The following is a 20,317-nucleotide window of genomic DNA, read 5'->3' as shown; positions in this document are numbered from 1 at the left end:
TTGAACAACCCTAACTAAACTCAAAGGATAATAACAAAACAAAAACTGAATGTGAAAGCAGGAGAGCTTGCTGAGAAAGTGTTCTGTGGGTGGGAGATGAGTAGACAATGGGGGAAAGATGTGTTTGTGAATCCATACATTAGACATGGGCATGAAATTATCAAAGAATAAGTTATCATAAAAACAAAAACAAAGCCCTTTAGAACATACCAGGTGTTGTGGCTCACAACTTTATAATCTCAGCCCAGCACTTAGAAGATATGAGCAGATCTGTAAGATCAAATCCAGCATGGTTTACATAGTGAACTCCAGGCCAACTGGAATTACATAGTAAGACTGTCTCAACAACAAACTTTTAACTTCTTTGTTGTTGTTTTTTGTTTGCTTTGGTTTTGGTTTTTCCGAGCCAGAGTTTCTCTCTGTATAGGCTGTGCTTTACATACATTTTATAAATTTCTTTAAATCTCTTCCTTTCCCCTTAAGATTTGGGGAAATAATTTTGCTACTGTTATAAATTGTTATAATCTCTTAGGCTACTTGTTAGTGAGCTCAGTGAGTTTTTACCCTGTGTCTAGAGTCAAAGAACAGAGTAAGGAACAATCAGAGAATTGCTCAGTGTACCTGAGGCAGGGTTCGTTAAGTGCTATCCTAATAAATTTTTGCTAGGAATTACTATTATGTATGTAACACATCTGGCATGTATTTGTTAGGTACAATAGTCTTTTACGATTCAGACCTGGTGGAACACACCTGTAACCCCAGCATTCAGGAGGTAGAGGCAGGGGAATGAGTTTGAAGAGTCTGAGCTACTTGAATATTCCTCTTCCCTCACATGCTCCCCCCAGCCCCCAAAAGGCTGTGAGATTGGTTTCCTGGATGCTGCTTGATGCTTTACAGTGAATTTAGTACTGTAAAGCATTTTAGCTCAAAGTAGATGAAACTAAGGGATAAAAAGATTATTTCTCTCAGAATTTAAATTATTATATATCAAAACTGCAGGAGGTATGGGTTAATGAAGCACACTATCCTGAGTTTTATGGTCATAAATAGTAGAGCATCAACAACTGGCATGCCATTCATTGTCTCTACAAAACCAGTCAGCATTATTTCTGAGGTGCTGGAGAAGCCTGACTAGGGCATTGTATGTGATAGCTAAGTGTTCCCCCACTGAGCTGTATCTGCAGACCCCAGAAGACTTCCGGAGAGCTCAACCAACCAGGGATCACATATATTTGAAAAGACAAAGCCCCCATACTAAACATGTAACATGGGTTAAATGCAAACAGTCTACCACTTTTATAAAACAAATTCACATGAACGGTTAATCACCTCATACTTTAGTCCCTAGCAGTCCTGGCAGTTACATGACAAATTCCATTTAAATTATCAGTTCTGCCCTCTTCCCTGGCTGGCCTGGAGCTTACTATGCAGAGCAGCAGCCTAAGTTTTGGACTTCCCTTCCTCCTTCCATCCCCCTCTCTCCCCTCCCCTCACTCCCTCCCCTCCCCTTTTCTCATCCTATTTCTCCTTTCCTTCCTTTTGTGGGACTATAGAAATGAACCAGTACGACAAGCTGAAACTGTCATTAAAATTCAATGTTCTCATTGAGCCTGTTTACTATTTAAAAAATATTTCCCTAAGTTTTTTTTAACCAATTGACTTTATTCTAACATTAAGTATATTCCCAAGATCTAGAACAGTTATTTGAGTTATCAAATGGTAATTTAGTGGGTAGGACAACCTATACTTAAATTTTCCTCAACAATCATTGACCATATTATACTCTCTACCAGTTTAATTCTCTACCAGCCAATTGCTTTAAGACAAAAGTAACACCTTAACAAAATTTACCAAAGTTAGCAAAATAATAAAATTAATTTAAATATAAAATTATCCATCTAAAAAAATCATCCATAGTCTGAAGCTATCTCATTAACTTTAAATATATCATAACACCTCTCAGGAAATTACCAAGAATTAACCTTTCAAATACACTTGGAAAACGTACAGTCCAACTGTGCTTACATTTAAAACATGCATACTGTAAAATTATAATTAAATGCAAATGTTTATATAAATAAACCTTTAACATTTCAATGACTCCCTAAAGACAAAGAATATAAAATACCTTAAAATACAAATGTAATCAAGTTGCATTGTGTTTCTGTCACTAACAAGCAGCTTTGAAAATACACTCTGGTGGTTGCTAGAGTGCATCTTTTTCCCAATCAATTTCTACATCACAGAAAATAAAGAATTTTTTCTTACCGATAGTATTATACCATTATTCTTCTCTGATCCAGATACATTCATTAGCTTTCAAAAGCTAGATTTTCATATAAACTAAAACCATAAAAATCCATACAAACATTAGAATTTTATGCCTAATACTGGTTCTGCTTAAACTGCTTTAAAAATAATTATGATACTAAAATTTAGGACTTTTTAATTCAGCAAATTTAAGTTAGTTTTAGAAGATATAACCTTCTGTTCTTTGTCACTGGCAGAACTCCTATTTGAATAAATCCTATCCTGCTAGCACTCACAAGTTCCAGCATACAGAGTTGCCTGTATCTTGATGTTATCTAAACAGCCAAGGGCTAAGCTATTGTCCTTAACCAAACCCTTCCTTGAATTTATAATGGATTTACTACATCAGGAGAAAAAAATGCAGTGGAGGACAAAGTGAAGCTATTAAAAATAAAAGTCACCAAGTTTAATATAATGCTTACTCCCCCCATTTTCATAATTATTAAGAACTACTGAAATTAGTCTTCAGTCTGTTCCAGAAGTTGATCAGAGCTTATTTTCTAAAACAAGACAAACTGGCATGAACTTGCAGAGAAGCTCCCAAAGAGTTTAGACATCTTTGCTTCCCATGAGCATAATACTGCAATAGTTAATCTGAGTCAAATGTGGTTTACTTATCTGTAATCTCAGCACTCAGGAGACAGAGGTAGAACAATGAGTTCAAGGTCAGTCTGAAGCTATCTCAAAATGAAATGAAAAATTTGAAACCTGCCTAGAATTCCCAAAAGATTAATTTCACAAGGAGCTTTACAGAGTCATCAGTAACTTAAGTAAAAATTTTAAGTATTATATTTTGTTTTCTTTTGTGAAAACTCACCCATAGCCCAGGCTGGTCCTGCACGCACTTCCTATGTAGCTGTTTCTGACCTCCACATAAATGCTATGACATGTATATGCTTGCCCCTCCCCCCCAGTGACATGTGCACACAAATAAAAAATTTTAAATAAGCATTTAACCCTCCCTTTTTTTTTTGGAAATAAGGTCTCTTCATGTAGCCTAAGCTGGTCCTAATTTCTTGCCCTAACTTTCCAAGTGCTGACATTACAAGCATTTACCACCTCACCCAGGTAAAAACCTAAGGACACAGAAAAGAATGCTTCAACAAATACCACAACTGGTATAGATTTTCAAATTTACTGCACCCACAACAAACCCACAATTCAAAATTTATATGCCCTGGTTCTAACTCGACCCACCCAATGAACAAGCTTTATCTTACTATCTAAATAAATACCTATGTAAAAAGAGTAACGAAATTTTAATCTTCCAACCATAGTAAGTGAACTAACTATTGACAGTGCTGAGGACAGAACTCAACCTCCTAACATAACAGTAAAATGACATAATATAGCTTAATGAATACATGGAAATTTTACAAAGATACCAGCTACATTTTAACAAAGGTTTACTCAATACCCACTTTATCACTTCCCATCTCAGACTTTCTCTTATAATACATGCTTTTGTTTCTGTGTTTAGGCTAAAGGAAGACTATTGTGTCCAATATACACCAAACGATGACTGTATTTACATTCGTCAAGTGAAGTCTTTGTATAGTATGTTTTTTCTATGTTGTAGAGCAACTGAAAGGTATAACAAAATAAGTTATAATTAGGCCATATAATTGCCCATGTTGGGGTTAGTATAAAGAATGAGTTTAGCCTATACTATTTTTTAATCACTTTATTATATGCTATTTTTAAAGTGAGAATTCTTATTTAGAGTTATTCCAAATGGTTAAAACTGTCCTCATGAGACAAAATAGTATATCTAATAAAGCTTGGATTATTTATTAGGATTTTAAGACAATAGCATATAACCCAGGCTGCCCCTCAACTTCCTATGCAACTGAGGCTGGCCTTGAACATGTGACCCTCCTGCCTCTACCTCCAGAGTACTGGGATTATAGGAGGCATATGCCATACTTATGCTTAGTCTGCATTTTTTAAATGTCTATTTAAGAAGGAAGGAGGAATGAGGAAAGTGGGGGAATACAAAAACGATACATGTAGGAAGGCACCAGTGAAACTTATTTGTATGCTAACCTAAAAATTAATTTAAAAAATAAAGTTAGATATGGTGGTGCATGCCTATAATGCTACTGTTTGAGACAGAGGTAGGAGGGTCAAGAATTGAAGGTCTTTTCAACTGCATAGGGAATTTGAGCTCATCTTCTACTTCATGTGATCTGGACTAAAAAACCAAGTCTACTTTTGTGATTCAAAACCTATTTCAATTATTCACTAAGTCTCATATTTCTTTCTCATCTCTAAAGTTAATGTTCAAAGAGTTAGCAAAGTGTTATAATGATTAGATAGACTGACTTCTGACCCATTATGAAAAATGCTACAGCAGGCAAGCGTCTAAAACAGATTTGTCCTGTAGACAGGAGAGTTATACCTTGCAGAACTAAGCAACCTAAAAAGAAAACTGCCTCTGATACCCGAGACAATGTGTGCTGGGTGGTAGTGGGGTCCATCTTTAATCCCAGCACTTGGAAAGCAGAAGGAGAAGCTGCTTCTACAACCAACATGGTCTACAGAGTGAGTTCCAGAACAACCAGGACAAACAGAAACTCTTGCCTTGAAAAAAGCCAACAAACAAAAGCAACAACAAAAGTCAATGTGTTAATTAACTGGTGGTAACCATCCTCTGGGCTGGAGTAAGAAGACAGAGTTAGATGGTTTTATCTAGAAGGAAGACTGAATAATGTATACAATAAACCTTAAAATCTTCATTCTCTTTGCCTAGATCTCAACCAAAGTCATCTTACCTTTGGCATTTTTAAAACCATTTCTTTAACAGGCACATTGCCTTTTTTGTTGTTGTTTTGTTTTCTTTTTCTAATACAGAGCCTCTCTGTAGTGCACTCTTGCCTACAACTCACAGCCCCGAGCCTCATAGAAGCTCAGCAAGTACTCTACCACCAAGCTACATAGTTAAATTTCTTTCTTATCTATGTTTTGATTCAGCTGAGTAAATTTAATAACAACCCATAATACATATGATAAGTAGCAGCAGATTCTTTATTTTGTTCTTTGATGACAGGTTTTTTTGTGTAACCCTGACTGTCCTGGAACTCACCCTACAGACCAAGCTGGCCTCATACTCAAGAGACCCACGTGCCTCTGCCTCCACAGTGCTGGGATTAAAGGCCTGTGCCACCACAGCCTGGCTACAAATTCATACTTTTTAAAATTGGTCTACAGAATTAAATGAGCAAGTACATCATTGGGTGTGGTAGTACATATTTTAATGCCAGCCCTCAGGAAGGAGACAATGAAAGATCTCTATTGAGTTCAAGGCCAGCCCATTCTATAGTGAATTCTACAACAGCCACCCAGGACTATACACAGAGAGTCAAGATGCTGTCTAAAAACAAAACAAATGGGGGGGGGGGGCTCGTGGTGGTATATACTTTTAATCCTAGCACTGGAGAGGTAGGTAGATCTTTGTGTGTTCAAGATCAGGCAGTCTACAGATCTATTTCCATATTTCTAGGACAGCCAAGGCTACAAAGAAACCTTTTCCGAATAAAACAAAAAACAAAAAGGAGAACATAACTTCCCAGTGCCCAATGCAAACAAATGAAAGGCCACAGAACAAGAGTATCCGCTTTAACTTGTCAACAGGAGACAATCTACTAAGAACTGTTAAGAGAATCCCTCTCTTTTCTTGGTCTCAATCTCTCAGCTACTACTTACTATACAAGGCTGGTGAAATAATGCCCTAGGGTGAATTCAATCGTGAAAAAGTTTTGCTTGTACTGAAACACAATGTCTTCAATTCCAGCACTCAGGGAGCAGAGGCAGGTGGATCTCTGTGAGTTCAAGGCCAGCCTGATCTATCTAAGTTCCAGAACATCCACAGCTATATAGGGACCCTGACTCTTTTAAAAAAGAAAACAAAGCAAAGCACAGGTACTACATACAACCTGCAGTTACATTCTTTCACCTGTAGGTGGCAATCCAATATTGCTAAGGAAAAAGAATGGTTGGAATTAACTAAAATGTTCAGTGAGTAGAGATAAGGTATTATACACCAATTTGTTAGTCAATATGAAAAGCTTTGGAACTATTTCCTAAAAGAGAGATAATATACAACAAAAACCATAATAAAGGCTGGGCACTACTAGATACATTTAAAATCCCAGCCCTGGGGAGTAGAGATAGGCAGGCAATCTGAGTTCAAGGCTAACCAGGGCTCAATAGTAAGACCCTCTTAAAAACAAAAAAATAAGTAAATAAAGCCTAAACTATGTGAACACTTAACCATTAAATTGGTGATGAAAAACAAGAAACGGGCAAGGTACACCATAATACAGAGATTAAAATTCTGAGGAGAGCAATAGGAAGGGATGCTTAGGGTACAATGGCTCATATGTGCGTGCACATGAACACACATAATAATGAAATTCACTATAGACCAATTTAAAATTATAACAAAAGCAGCAGCAGCTACCACCTAGCACAGTGGTGGCACACACCTGCAACCTCTGCAAAATGGAAAGGGGAGAATTTAAGGCCATCCTCAGCTACATGGTGACTTTTGAAACCAGCATTGTAAACTACATAAGACACTGTCTCTTTACAACAAAACAAACAAACAAAATAATCTGGGCATCATGGCTTTAATCCCAGAACTGGGAATCTGAGGCAGAGACATCTCTGGCCAGCCTGGTCTACCTAGTGAGTTTCAGGAAAACCAAGACTACAAAAGAAACCCTGTCTTGAAAAATGAAAAGGGATTTTGAGTCAGAAATGGTGGTGCATACTTGTAAAACTTGGGAGGCTAAGGCAAGAACAACACAAGTTTAAGACAGCCTGGGCTATAAGATCCTTCCTGTCTCTTAAACAGATCAATAAAAAAGAGTATATCTCTTAGGTTTCATCCCCAAGAAATGGAAAGGGGAGTGGGGAAAAAAAAGGAATTTATACTCTCTTTTTAGAAAACCAACTGACAACATCTTTAAACTTAAAAATCAATATATGCCTAAATCTAACAATTCTAATTAAATCCATGACATGTTTTATCTAAGTGTGTATTTTAGAGACCAGGATAGCTCTGTAATACAAGAAAAAAAGGAAATGACTAATAAGCAACTTTTGTAGCAATCAAAAAGTTGCATATGTCTGTGTGTTTTTAAACAAGCAAAGAGACAGTGCATGGCTTTAATCCTAGCACTCTGTGGAGACAGAGGCAGGCTGATTACTGACTTTGAGGCCAGCCTGGTCTACATTGTTGTGTGTTAGCCATGTCTCAGACATACACCAAAATGTTACCATTAACTAAGAAAGTCTAAGTATTATAAAGGTCACCAGTATCATATACAAGTTCCTCTGTAAAAATAAATTAAGATTTGTGCCCCCCCCACTGAGGGTGACAATAAATTTGAAAGTTAAAAAAAACTCACTGAACAGGGTTAAAACAAGCAAAAGTGAAATAATAGACACTAAATACACTAAGAAAACAAGAATTCCAGTAATTATCTATGTAAACAAGGTAAACTGCCAAATGAGTCTAATTATTCCAGCCTAAAATCTATAATTCAGATTTAAGGCTAAGGGTTTCTTTGAATAATATAGATGAATAAAAGGTTCTCCCACTTAATGCAAATTAGTTTCAGCTTAAAACTATACTACCATTAAATAAAATCATCAATGACTTCGTTGACATTTAAATTGATGATTTAAATCTAAATGCCCCGTAGTATTGAGATTAGCTACACTGCTAGGTGCTCCAGCCGGCTGCCTTGGATCCACAAATGACAGACACATTAGCTTACTTTTGAAATGCCTTAGCTCAAATCATCCTCCCAGCTATCAGACTTCGACTCAACACCTTCTAATATAGGATCTATCTTTGCTGCCCAGTCCCTCCCACCTACATTTCGGATGATTTTCCCTCTGTGGCTCTAAATCTGATCTGCCTCCCTCTGAAACCTGGCAATTCCCTCTGCTCCCCTCTATGGAGTCCTAGTCCTCTAAGGGTCCCTCCCTATTTTCCTTTGCCCAGATATTGGCCACTAACATCCTTACTGATCGATCAAAAAACAACTGAGGACAAGGACCTTCAGTATTTGGTCATGAAGATTCCCAACTAAATCAAAGCATTAGAACCAATCACCAACAATGCTTATTAATTCTGAGGCTGCTATTTTTTACATTTTACCACAGCTAAAACTGGACTGCTTTTTAAATGTTATTGTTGCTGTCAGTATGCATGGGTTAGGGCATAGGAAGCTTTCAAAATTGATGTATGTACATTGTTAGTAGAAAGTACATGTCTTAAATTACTAATGCATTTTAATGCACAACAGTAAGTAGGGCTGTCAAAAAGTAATAGCATGCAAAGAAAGAACACAAAATACAGCAACAGAGTACACAGCAAGAGCCAGGCTAGAAAGGGTGAATGAAGAAAGAATAGTGAGAAAGAAAAGAAGAAAACTTTCCAGAGGATTGTATGTTTGGGAGATAGAAACCTCAGAAATCTTTTTTAAGACAAGGCCTCATATACCACAGGCTGGCTGGCCTCTAACATGTACAGTATGACCTAGAATCCCTGATACTTTGGTCCTCCTGATTCCACCTTAGGCCAGTGTCTTGTTTATGGAGTGGATTGGAGGGAAGAATTGTTTAAAATCCTGGGCTTCTTGCATGATAGTCAAGCACTAAACAAACCCAACCCACACTTACAGCATCTCATTTACACACACACACACACACACACTTGCTTTCATTAACAACATGTATTACTTCTGCTTTCAAAAAAACAAGATTTATTCATGTTTTTTACTACAGTATGATTCATATTTCATTCTTCCAGGCTTGCTGATTTGAAGGTATAATCACAAAGCATGAAATCAGTAGGACATTATTCTTCCCAAAAGATACAACCCTACACATTTAGCAACTGAAACTAATAAGAACTCAGATCAACTGTGTGTCAGAAGGAAAAAGTTATACAACTTATCATAATGGATGGGTAGTCCTTTAATTGCATCTTCCTGCTTCAGCTTCCCAGGATTAAATAAAGAAACATCTGACTTATGTGAACTTTAGAAATTGTATGAGTGTTTTTCTGTTTTCTTTTCTCAATTCAAAATCTGCTACGTTGATTCACTGCAGTAGAAAGACCTAAAACAACTATAGTATAGGAATATTATGAAAATATATTCAGGTAGCAAATATAGGCAGCTACCTAGCAGGACCATGCCTTTGAAAAAAAGGATTACAGGGTATGGTGGGCTTTCATTTGATCCCAGCAATCAAGAGGCAGAAGTGGGCAGACCTCCCTGTCTACACTGTGAGAGAAGGCTCATCTGTACAGGTATATTTAGCCTATAGACCACCTTCACAGGCATCTACAAAGCTACTACTGATACTGCCATTGTTATGTTGTAGTTTGTTTGAGGTGTTGGGGACTAAACCCAAGGTCCCACCCACACTGGGCAGGCAATATACCACTGGATACTCAAGCACAATTCCAGGCCTAAATACTATCTTTTTAAAGACAAAAAAAAAAAAAAAAAAACAAGCATAAGATAAAACTACATTAAAAAGCTTTACCAACAAGCTTTTTTAAAAATGACACCGGCATACTTTTTCACAGAACTATTTTCTAAAAATCCACTAAACCAATTGTTGCTACAAATAAAGCTGAATCTTTTATGAATTTACTTATGAGAAAAACAGTAATCAGGCTTCCAAGATGGCCCTCAAATGCCCTTTCTAACCCCCCCTTCTGCTAAACTGCAGTTTATATTATACTAGCTTAGCCTAAATAGAAAGGCAAGCAGACATGTTACCAAGCTACTACTTCCTATGATCACTTAATTTTTAATGTCCCCTTGGGTGTTTTTGTAACGTCACTGGGGACAAAGGATAGCGCTACTGGAATGTCTATGATGGCAGAAACAACCCATCTGTTTTCAGCAATGATCTCTCATTTTCAGACCCACATATTGAACCTCTCATCCTTTTTTACAGCTAAAATTCAACCTTCAAAATATTCTGCCCCTCAAACTTTTCAATTCTTTCTACCCTTTAATGATTTGTTTAAAGCAAGAAACTTACCAGTCACCCTAGACTCCACCTACATCCACCTGGGTATCACTTCTATCCCTTCTCACTACACTTTCCACTCCACCTCACAAGCCCTATCTCCTCCACAGAAGCTCCAATTCAGGTCCTTTTCCAAGTCTTCCTCATTCACATTTATATGTAAACCAACTATGACCTCTCCACTTCCTTTGTGTAAAGTCTCAATAGCTTGTCACTGTCTGCAATGTCATTTCCCGAATTAATGAGGATATACCCAAAGCATTTCAAAAGATTCCCTGTTCATATAAATTGGATAAATGGTAATTTAAACAAAATTTAAAACACTGTTCTCTAGCTAGTGTCTGAAGTCTCATAATGCAAAATATGTATTTTTTTTCTCTGCCACTGTGGAAGTGGGGTCCAAAGTAAAGAACTAATTACAAGACTTGTAAAAAAGCCTTTACAATCAGCCACTTTCCAAGGCTAACATTCACACGTAGAAACAGCACATCCCTTTAACAAAGAGCACAATTTGCAGCTCTTCAAATTGCTCTACCACTTCCTGACTCCATTCTTCTCTATACAATACTCTTTCTGCCAAGAAAGCCTTCACAAACCTAGTCTGGCTGAGAAGCTGCTGTTAACCCTTCCAGCCAACTCAAGCCACTAAGCTTTCTTTGACTGTTCTTTCCATCTTCTTCTGGTAGAGGACTCCTGCCACTTTCCCCACTACTCCAACTGTCAGAGCAGTTACTAAAGACATCAAACTTAGCCTTAAAAGCTTAAGGTATGAGACACAAGCCAGCATCTGGTAATGCAATCAAATGAATGAAATGAGGGAAGATCAAAGGTAAAAAAAAAAAAAAAATTTTTTTTTTCTGGGCAAAATCCTACAATAAATTTTGAGTCTGGATATGCTCCACATTTCAACCTATGCCCCCTCTCCAACTAAGCCAGATTCCTTCCTGACCTGTAACCCTCCCTACAGAAACCCATCACAATGCTATTTATGTCCATCAAATTAACTTCTCTGTCAAGGTTGCTTCTCAACCTTCCTAATAATGTTGTGATCCTTTATACAGTCCTCTCATGTTGTAGTGACCCCCAACCATAAAATTATTTTGTTGACTACTTCATAACTAATTTTCGATGCTCCCAGGTGGTCTAGTGGTTAGAATTCAGGGCGTTCTTATAATTGCAATTTTGCTACTATTAATTATAATGTAAATATCTGATATGTGATCCCAAGGGGTTGACACACAGGTTGAGAATCGCTGCTCAAGAGTCATTCTCAGAAGTTAATGCACACAGAAACAACAGCTGGGGAATGAATGGGGAAGAGGGTTCAGCAGATAAAGCATTTTAAAAGTCCTGTGTTAAAGAGGGCCAGAACCAATGCAAAATAATCAGGGCTTGGACCCAGCCTAAAGACAATTGTGCAGGCTTACTGGTCTCAGAATAATAAAAGACATGGTCTCAAAAAAAAAAAAAAAAAAAAAAAAAAAAAAAAGGTGGGGCTGGAAAGATGGTCCAGTGGTTAAAAGCACTGTCAGATCTTCCAGAGGATCCAGGTTCAATTCGACGTGGTGGCTAACGATCTTTAAATTTCAGTTCCAGAGAATCCGACACACTATTTTCTGACCTCCATAGGCAGTCACAATAAGGTACAGACACATGCAGATAAAACACATAAAATACAATATAAAACATTAAAACACACACCGAACAATAAAGTAGAATAGGGTTGAAGAAATGGTTTAACAGTTAAGAGTACTTCATGTTCTTCTAGAAGATCCAGGTTTGGTTTCCAGTATTCATATCAGATAGCACACACACCACACACACACACACACACACACACACACACACACACACACACACACACAGTAGGAGGCTGCAGAAATAACTCGAGGGAAAGTCTTGTGTACAAGCATAAAGTTCTGTAACCCAGGCTCCATATAAAAGACAGAAATGGCAGAGATCTGTAACCCCAGGGCTTACAAGGGGGTCAGCCAGATCCAAGGGCTTTCTTACAGACACTCTAGCCAATCAGCAAGCTCCAGGTTCAGTAAGAAACACCTTGTCTCAAAAAACTAAGGTAGAAAAGTCACAAAGAAGAATGTCAACCTTGTCCCATATCATGCCCTGCCACACCCCACTTGACACACAAACACAAACACCAAAGCAAATGGCCACTGACAAATATTTCAAGTTGTCTTTTGGCCTCCACACAACTGCGCACATATGGACACACAATGCCTATATATGGCGGCAATTTGTTCGTCTTATGGCTCCTACCGCCTCTGTGGACCTGCACTGAACTGCATGAACTCAAATGGATACAAGTCCAACTCACTGACTCAGCCAAACTCACTGACTAGAACTCAGAGATCTGCATGCTTCTCTCCTGGATGCTGGCATTAAAGGTGTTTACCACCATGCCTGACCTAAGCTTTTCTTTACCTGAAAGTTGCTCTGTATCAGGCTGGCCTTGAACTCAAGAGATCTCTTTGCTTCTGTCTCCTGGGATTAAAGGTACATCTTCATTCCAGCAGATCACCCAGATTTAGGTCTTTGGATATGATCCTTTGTCAGAACAGTCACACTGCTGGACCAAAACTCTCTCTATATGCAATAATTCAACTGAAACAGTCAAATAATGTGAAGAGGGACAAAGAGATCCAGTGTCCCTGGCCAAGTTCATTCTCTGGGTCTTAACATGAGGTTAAAGTTTAAGAAGAGGGCTAGAGTTACATATTTCTATTAAAAAGTCCAGGTCACAGTGTGAATCTACTCTTTCTCTCATCTCTAAGGTAGTTTGTCAAATTGTATATATCTGGATGAGTGGGAGAAATATTGTGTCCGTCCATCCATCCTCCCTCTCCTCTCCATAGGGGCTTAGGCTTTAGGCTTGCTTTCCCTTCTCCAAACATAAGATTTCTGGGTACCTCCAATTTTGAAGGCCCACTGTTTCAATAGCCCAATAAAGAGATGTCTCTTTAGACTATCTTCACCTCTGCCATTCTGCTTACAGTGCAGAATACAGACCCTGAAGAAAAGAACACCTACCTGACAAAGACAGGTATTCAATCCAGACCCCTCACTAACATGCTGCCATCCCTCCCAGACACCAGCTTCCTCTGTGAGGAAGGGCCAGTCTAAATAGTCTGTCACTTCTCAGCATTATTATTGTATACTCTTGGACCTTTACCTTGATGCCCAATACTTTTGTAAAGAAAACAAGAAAAAGTAGATATAGAGTAAATCCAACCTACTATTAAGGTACAATTCAGTCTTTCTAAAACTTTCTCTACGTGTTACCTGGGTGCTCATTCCAACGGAAGACTTACAGAATATAAGAGAAAGTTCCAGTTCACAAATTGGTCTCATACCCTAAGATCTATGTTAAGCTGTTTCACCTCAGATTATACCAAAGGCCACAATATGACCTGTGGGTTGGTCTAAGATGTTAACAGATCTGGTGTTAGAATTCTTATGTAAAACTCTCCAGCAATTTTTATCCTAAATAACTTTTGCTTCAGATATTGCATTGCATTTTTAATAGATCTCTTCTTCACTCCCATTTTTCTACACTAAGTACTAACTATAAAAAAAAGGTTCTTAATTATCATTGTAGTAATTATTTGTCAATTACTATTCATGATATTTACCTTTTGCTATTTTGTTGTTGTTTTGTTATTCTGAGTTAGGATCTTGTTAGGTAGTAGCCCAGACTGGCCTTGAATCTTCAGTTAGCCTCTTGAAATTACAAATCATCACTACCATACCAAACTTGTTTTGATTTTTTGAGGCAGGGTCTCAGTAAGCTTCACAAGCTGGCTCTGAACTCCTAACATCAATTATCTATGTGCCTTAACTCAGCCTCCTAACCCTAACCCTATACATTATTTTAATATCAGTGATGTTTTAACTACCTAATTTTATCAATAGTTACCAGGTTATTAACTTTAAAACATTCTATCTTTTAAATATCTACTTTACTCAAGATGAAATTGGGTTGGAAGAAGCCTTGATGGTTACGAACACACACTGCTGCTCTTCCAGAGGACATTAAGTAAGATTTCAAACACCCAAGCAATGCACAACTTCCTATAACTCCAACTCCCAGGGAGCTAACACCTCTGGCCTCTGTAGGCACCTGGACGCCTATGCACAGACAAGCACAGACACATGCACAATATGATTAAAATAAATAAATACAAACAGGGCTAGAGAGGTAGCTCAGCAGTTAAGAGCACTTGTGTGGTCAGGAGTAGTGGCACAGGCCTTTAATCCCAGAACTGGGAGGGAGAAGAAGGATCTCTATAAATTCAACACTGTTCTACATGGAAACTCCAGGACACCCAGGCTTAGGGACCCTGCCACCTCATGCCAAAACCCAAAAACAATCAACAAACAACAACAAAAAACCATGTTGCTCTTGCAGAACTTGGATTCAATTCCTAGCATCCACATAACCATTCAGATTCTACCGAAGATCCCAACTTGACCTGTAATTGTGAACAGTAGTAGTCACGTTTTTTGTTATGGTAACAGGCTGGTTACCTTAACCATTCATAACCCCAGTTCCCAGGATTGGATGCTCCCTTCTGGCCTCCTTTAGGCCCTAGGTACACAAATATACATGCAGGCAAAATACTTAATAAAAACATTTTATGCGTTACAAATAAATTTTAAAAGAATAAATAATTCCAGAACACTTGTTTTTTTTTTTTAACCTAATACTAAAACATGTACCTGAATCCTAAATTTCTCTTTCAAAGTAGGAGAATTCAAGTAAGAAAACAAGAACATGGCTTTCAAGATTACATAATTATTACTCTGTATATATAGGCCAAATTTGCTTCAATTAACAAAAAAAATTACAAAAAGGCCAAAGGCTAAATCCTGTAATCCACCTCTTAGATCAAGATTTAACCAGATCAGATATGGCATACAATAGTCCCCTTAAACCAACTAGACAGCCCAAGAACTCCTAATGCATACATGAAACTAAGGCAGTACCAGACTTTATATATATACTGTTTTCTCCTATACATACATGTCTCTGAGAAAGTTAAATTTATAAATTAAGCACAGTAAGATTATCAACAATAACGAAGCAACTTAACATTGTACTATACTGGAAGCTATGTAGATGTAATTTCTCCTTTTATTTTTTTCTCTTCAACTTTAACTAAAGGAAGCAATTTCTAGTTTTTCTTTGGACAATAGGATTGCTAGCTATACAAATAAGTAAAGATCTTACAATGGCCAATAACCAACTAGTAGGTACAGACAATGTGTGGTGTGCTAGACCAAAGGCTGACAAGGTCTAGGCCAAAGCAATGGGACAATACAAAATTTTATCACTACACAAAACAACACAAAAAAACTAGTGTCTAGATCAGTGGTTCCCAATCTTTCCAAATGCTATGACACTTTAAAACAGTCCTCAATGTGTGGTGACCCCCAACCATAAAATTATCTTCTTTATTTCTTCACAAGTGTAATTTTGCTACCGTTATGAATCGCAATGTAAATATTCTGGAGATAAAGGTTTGCCAAAAGGGTTGAAACCCAAAGGTTGAGAACCACTGGTCTAGAATTTTCCACTTAATATTTTCAACCCACAGCTGAGTGATCTTTAACTGAAACCACAGAAGGTTAAACTATGAGTGGAAGCTGCATAGAAGGGATACTGCTGCATTCAGAATACATTTCAGCACTGGGGTTTTAGAGCACATCAAGCATATCAACTTAACAGATGTTAGACACTAGATTAACCACTTTTTGCATACCTCCGTTTTAAAAGTGTTCTTGTCAAGAAATGATAAGCTGCTAACTCCTGCTCAGTGTATGGTCTAGTCACATGCAAGGTCTCATATTTAGTACTTGTAGTTAGTCTAGGCATCAAGCATACTACCAAACAACCCATTTTACTGGCCTGAAGTCACAGGTTTAAAATCCCAGATACTTGGGAATCCTAGACAAGAGAATTTTAAGCTAAGGCCAGCCACCTGGGCCAACCAAATGCACTGAGACTCTACCAAAAATTTTATTTAAAAACATGAAAGGGGGACTGGAGAGATGGATCAGTGGTTAATAGCACTGTCTGCTCTTTCAGACATCCTTAGTTCAAAGCCATAACCACATGGTGGCTCACAACCACCTATAATGAGATTTGATGTCATCTCCTGGTATGTCTGAAGACAGCTACAGTGTACTTATAATAAATAAATCTTTAAAACACACACACACACACACACACACACACACACACACAAGGGGCTAGGGATGTAGCTCTGAATAGTACTTGCTTACCATCTGCAAAGCCCTGGATTCAAATTCAAGTATCAAACATAGACTCCACTATCGTCATTATCAAGATCACTCTGAAACTCTATTTCTAAGCACAATGCATAGGGTAAGAAAGGAACCCAGGAAGAAATAGCTGAGAGTTCCCTCTTTCACATGCAGTCAGTGGCTCTCAAGCCTCTCTTTGTAAATTGAAATGAAACAGGAAAAGGAAAAAACAACAGCTAAGCAACTTACAGTTTCAGGACTTAAGAGACAACCTCAATCTAAGTTTAATATTACTGTCTACAACATAGAAGTTCTTATTTCTTGGTTTGTGTAAGTATGTAACTAGAAACTTATTGCAAAACCTGTTTCCTCACCTAGAAAGTAAAGTTCAATAACTACTAAGTGTTTATGTTAGGGTCTAGTACATATTGCCACTGACAAAGTCAAATCAGTTATCAGTCAGGTCAGATTCCCAAACTCTATCAGCTCTATTACAATTTCTAACTGTCAACACACATTCTTCCTTTTTCCTTTCCTATTTTTTTAAACAAGTCTCATATAGCCCAGGCTAGCCCTAAACTAGGTCTGAAGCTGAGGATGCCTTTTACTTCTGATTCCCCTGCACAAATTTCAAGCAGTTGACACTACATCCAAGATTTCACCCAGGGCCTCATGCATAGTAGCAAGTGAGCTACATCCCCAAACACTTCTTCACAGAAGAATCAGTATTTGAAAACTAAAACCTTTGAGATGACTCAGCAGAGCACTGGCCGCTCTTCCAGAGGACCTGGGTTTAATTCCCAGAACCCACAAGGCAGCTCACAACTACAGTTCCGGGGATTGGACACCTCACCCGGACATATTCAGGCAAAACACTTATGCATATAAGATAAAAATAAATTATTTTTTTTAAAAAAGAAACATTTGGGAAACTGGCATTACATGGTTATTAAGGACAAACTAAACTGAACTGTTAGGGCTAATATCTGATAACAGAACCAAACACCTCAATGTATTTTCCTACTGTCTAAGAAACTATTTTAATACCAATATAAGAATTTATATTATCTCAAACTAATTCTAAATTTAAGATTTCAATTTCTGTTACTGGTTGGCCTGGGCAAAGAAACCAAACATAGCACTGCATCAACTTGAAGCTTATCAACTTTGTTTTCAAAAATATACTGCCACTTAATACTTTTATCCAATTATAACTTAAAAGAAACAAATAAATTATCACGTTTCCTGCTTAATCCCATAACCAAAACAGGCATTGCTGTTCTAACAATGTTTAAAAAAAATCTCAACTACTCTATCTTCAACCTAATCTAAGGAGGAATGATTAGGAGGTGGGGAGAGCAGATGCTAACACCAGATAAATAAATAAAAATTATCCTCTAGGCTGAACTCAGTGGTGCTGCCTGTAATACTACTATTACAGGCTAAGGCAATATCAGTTTTTTTTTTTTCACTTCTAAAATCACCAACAGGCTTACTATTTAAAACAAACAAACAAACTTCCAGAAACTGATGTACTTTTGAAGTTGTTGTTAAACCCTGGTGGGATGTCCACACAATCTATTTTGGCAACTATAGCCTATTCAGCAATCCTCAAAAAGAATGCTATGTATACTGGGAAAACAAAACTGATGTCAGTTTTAGTGGAAAGGTTTGGTTCTAGTCAAAGGTGGTACATGTTTAATGATGTGCTGGCTTTCAGAATGAAATCCCACTGGAGACAGAAAGATAGCTCAGCAGTAAAAAGTGCTTGTTGTTCTTAGGACCTGACCACAGCAGTCAGCTTACAACCACCTGTAAGGGCCTGGCCTCTGAAGGCATCTACATATTTCATACATACCCAAACATATGTAAGTAAAAAAATAATAATACATTTTTATGTTAGCCTCAAACCCTCTAGAATTGTATTCATCTAAAAAGACTCGCACATTTCTTTGATTTAAACAATCATGATGTCCTTGACGCTACTCTAGTTTGTTTTATTCAGTTCAGAACCATGTAAGTTGCTGGGTTTATGACTCCATACCCATTCATTTTGCACTAATACAAACCACTAAATATAGCTCTAAACCATTAATAATTAGGAGCTAATTATATAAGTGATTCATACCTCTTATGTCCAGACACCAAGATCCTAGGATGTTTCTGTCAGACCTAAGGGGAAAATAAACAATGAACACCTGTCAAAAAGCTTTCCAAATCGGGAAGTCCCAAACAGTTACTGTCAATCGCCAAATACTATTCCTTCCCCGATTCCCAACTCCACACCACACCAGGCCAACAGTCTGTGTGAAGGCAAGACCAGAGAGTTACTAGCGCAATAGGGTCTGGGTTCCACTAGTCCTCACGGACCAGACTTTCTCTTCCTAATCTGGAGTGTTGACACCTCAAGTCCGGTTTCCTTTCTGGACCTCGGTTATCAGTGTAAAGTGTGCTGATAGCCAGGGTAATTTACTCCTCTGTGACTTAGGGCCGAACTAGGCTTCAGTCAGCACGGACCCATCTGGGGCCCTTTCCACATTCTTCCTCCGGGCACACACCACCTTCTGGACTGGCCTACCCGGCCGGCCGCCACACAGCGGGTGCACTCCAGATCCTCCACACCCACACGTGCTCCTAGACAGTGCCGGGTCTCCGTACCCTCTCCCTGTCACACACCCCTTCCCAGAGAGGTGCTGTCCGATTCGGGTCGAGAAAGCAGCGGTAGACCCACCTGGTACCCGCCACCCGGGCGACGCCGCTCGCCTTCTCCAGCCTCCCCATCACCTTCACCTCCCGCCCCACACCCCGCTCGCCCCAGTCACTCACCAGCCGAGCCGCCGAGACGACTTCTCCGCGGCCTCCCGGCCCGGGCAGCCAAAAGGCCGCAGGGGGCCGGGGGGGCGCTTTCGCCACCGCCGCCGCCTCTCCTCAGCCCAGCCCCATCGCCCTCGGCCGGCGCCGGCGGCCGCGGGTCGCTCGGGCTCGAGGGTCCGCCGCCGCGCGTCGCGGCTCGGGCTGAGGGAACAGTGGCGCCGCGGCGGGGCCCTGGCCGCACCGGGCGCAGGGGCGTCCGCGCTCCGCTGTCCGCGCCTGCGGCGGCGGCGGCGTGCAGCCCGGCAGGGCGAGAACAAGGGAGCGCGGCGCGGAAGACCGACAGGGGAGAGGGACGGTCTGCGCTGCGAAGTGGCCTCTCGCCGTCGGCGACGAAGCGGACCCCCTCCCCGCGGCCACGGCGCCCGGTCACGCTGCGGGGAGGGCCGGCGAGCACACGGGGAGGGCCGGCGAGCACACGGGGAGCACCCCGCGAGCTCAGGACTCCCGCGCCGGATGTGAGGTCACGTGATTGCCTCATCCCAGCGCCCAGCGCGGAGGGGCCGTCAGGGGGCGGGGCGACCCCGGCCCCGCCCACCTCCTCGCTTACGGGCCCCCAGCCCGCCTAAGCGGAGAACCGCTTGCGGGATACTGCTCAGGACTCCTTTTGCGGGAGGCGATCAACTGTGCGTTGCTTGCCATGCAAGGAGATCATGGTTCAAACCCCCATTTTCTAAACAAAGACACTGAGGCCCAGTAGTAAATGCAGACTTGTCTAGGGTGGCAAACAAAATGACGCCTGTGCAAGCAAGGTAGAGAGCGAAGTCCTAGTTCCGGACCCAGATTC

General features: G+C 39.6%; 1 protein-coding gene across 3 annotated transcripts in view; it reads right to left on the bottom strand.

Annotated features, from left to right (window-relative positions):
* ATP13A3 (ATPase 13A3) overlaps positions 1-19,969 on the bottom strand; it is a 77,029-nt gene extending 57,060 nt beyond the window's left edge. For 2 of the 3 annotated variants that reach the window (XM_080919341.1, XM_080919340.1), the window contains exons 1-2: positions 19,486-19,564; positions 18,788-18,831 (exon numbers count right to left, since the gene is read on the bottom strand). The gene's annotated coding sequence lies outside the window, so the exon portion shown is untranslated. Of the gene's footprint in view, positions 1-18,787; positions 18,832-19,485 lie in introns of all 3 variants that reach the window. The other variant, XM_080919339.1, reaches the window with a different exon arrangement.
* Positions 19,970-20,317: the final 348 nt, after the last annotated feature.

This window comes from Micromys minutus, assembly GCF_963924665.1.
Source record: "Micromys minutus genome assembly, chromosome: 7".
Lineage (NCBI taxonomy): Eukaryota > Metazoa > Chordata > Mammalia > Rodentia > Muridae > Micromys > Micromys minutus.
The sequence above is the reverse complement of the archived record's forward strand: the minus strand, read 5'-3'. Positions and strand labels throughout refer to the sequence as shown.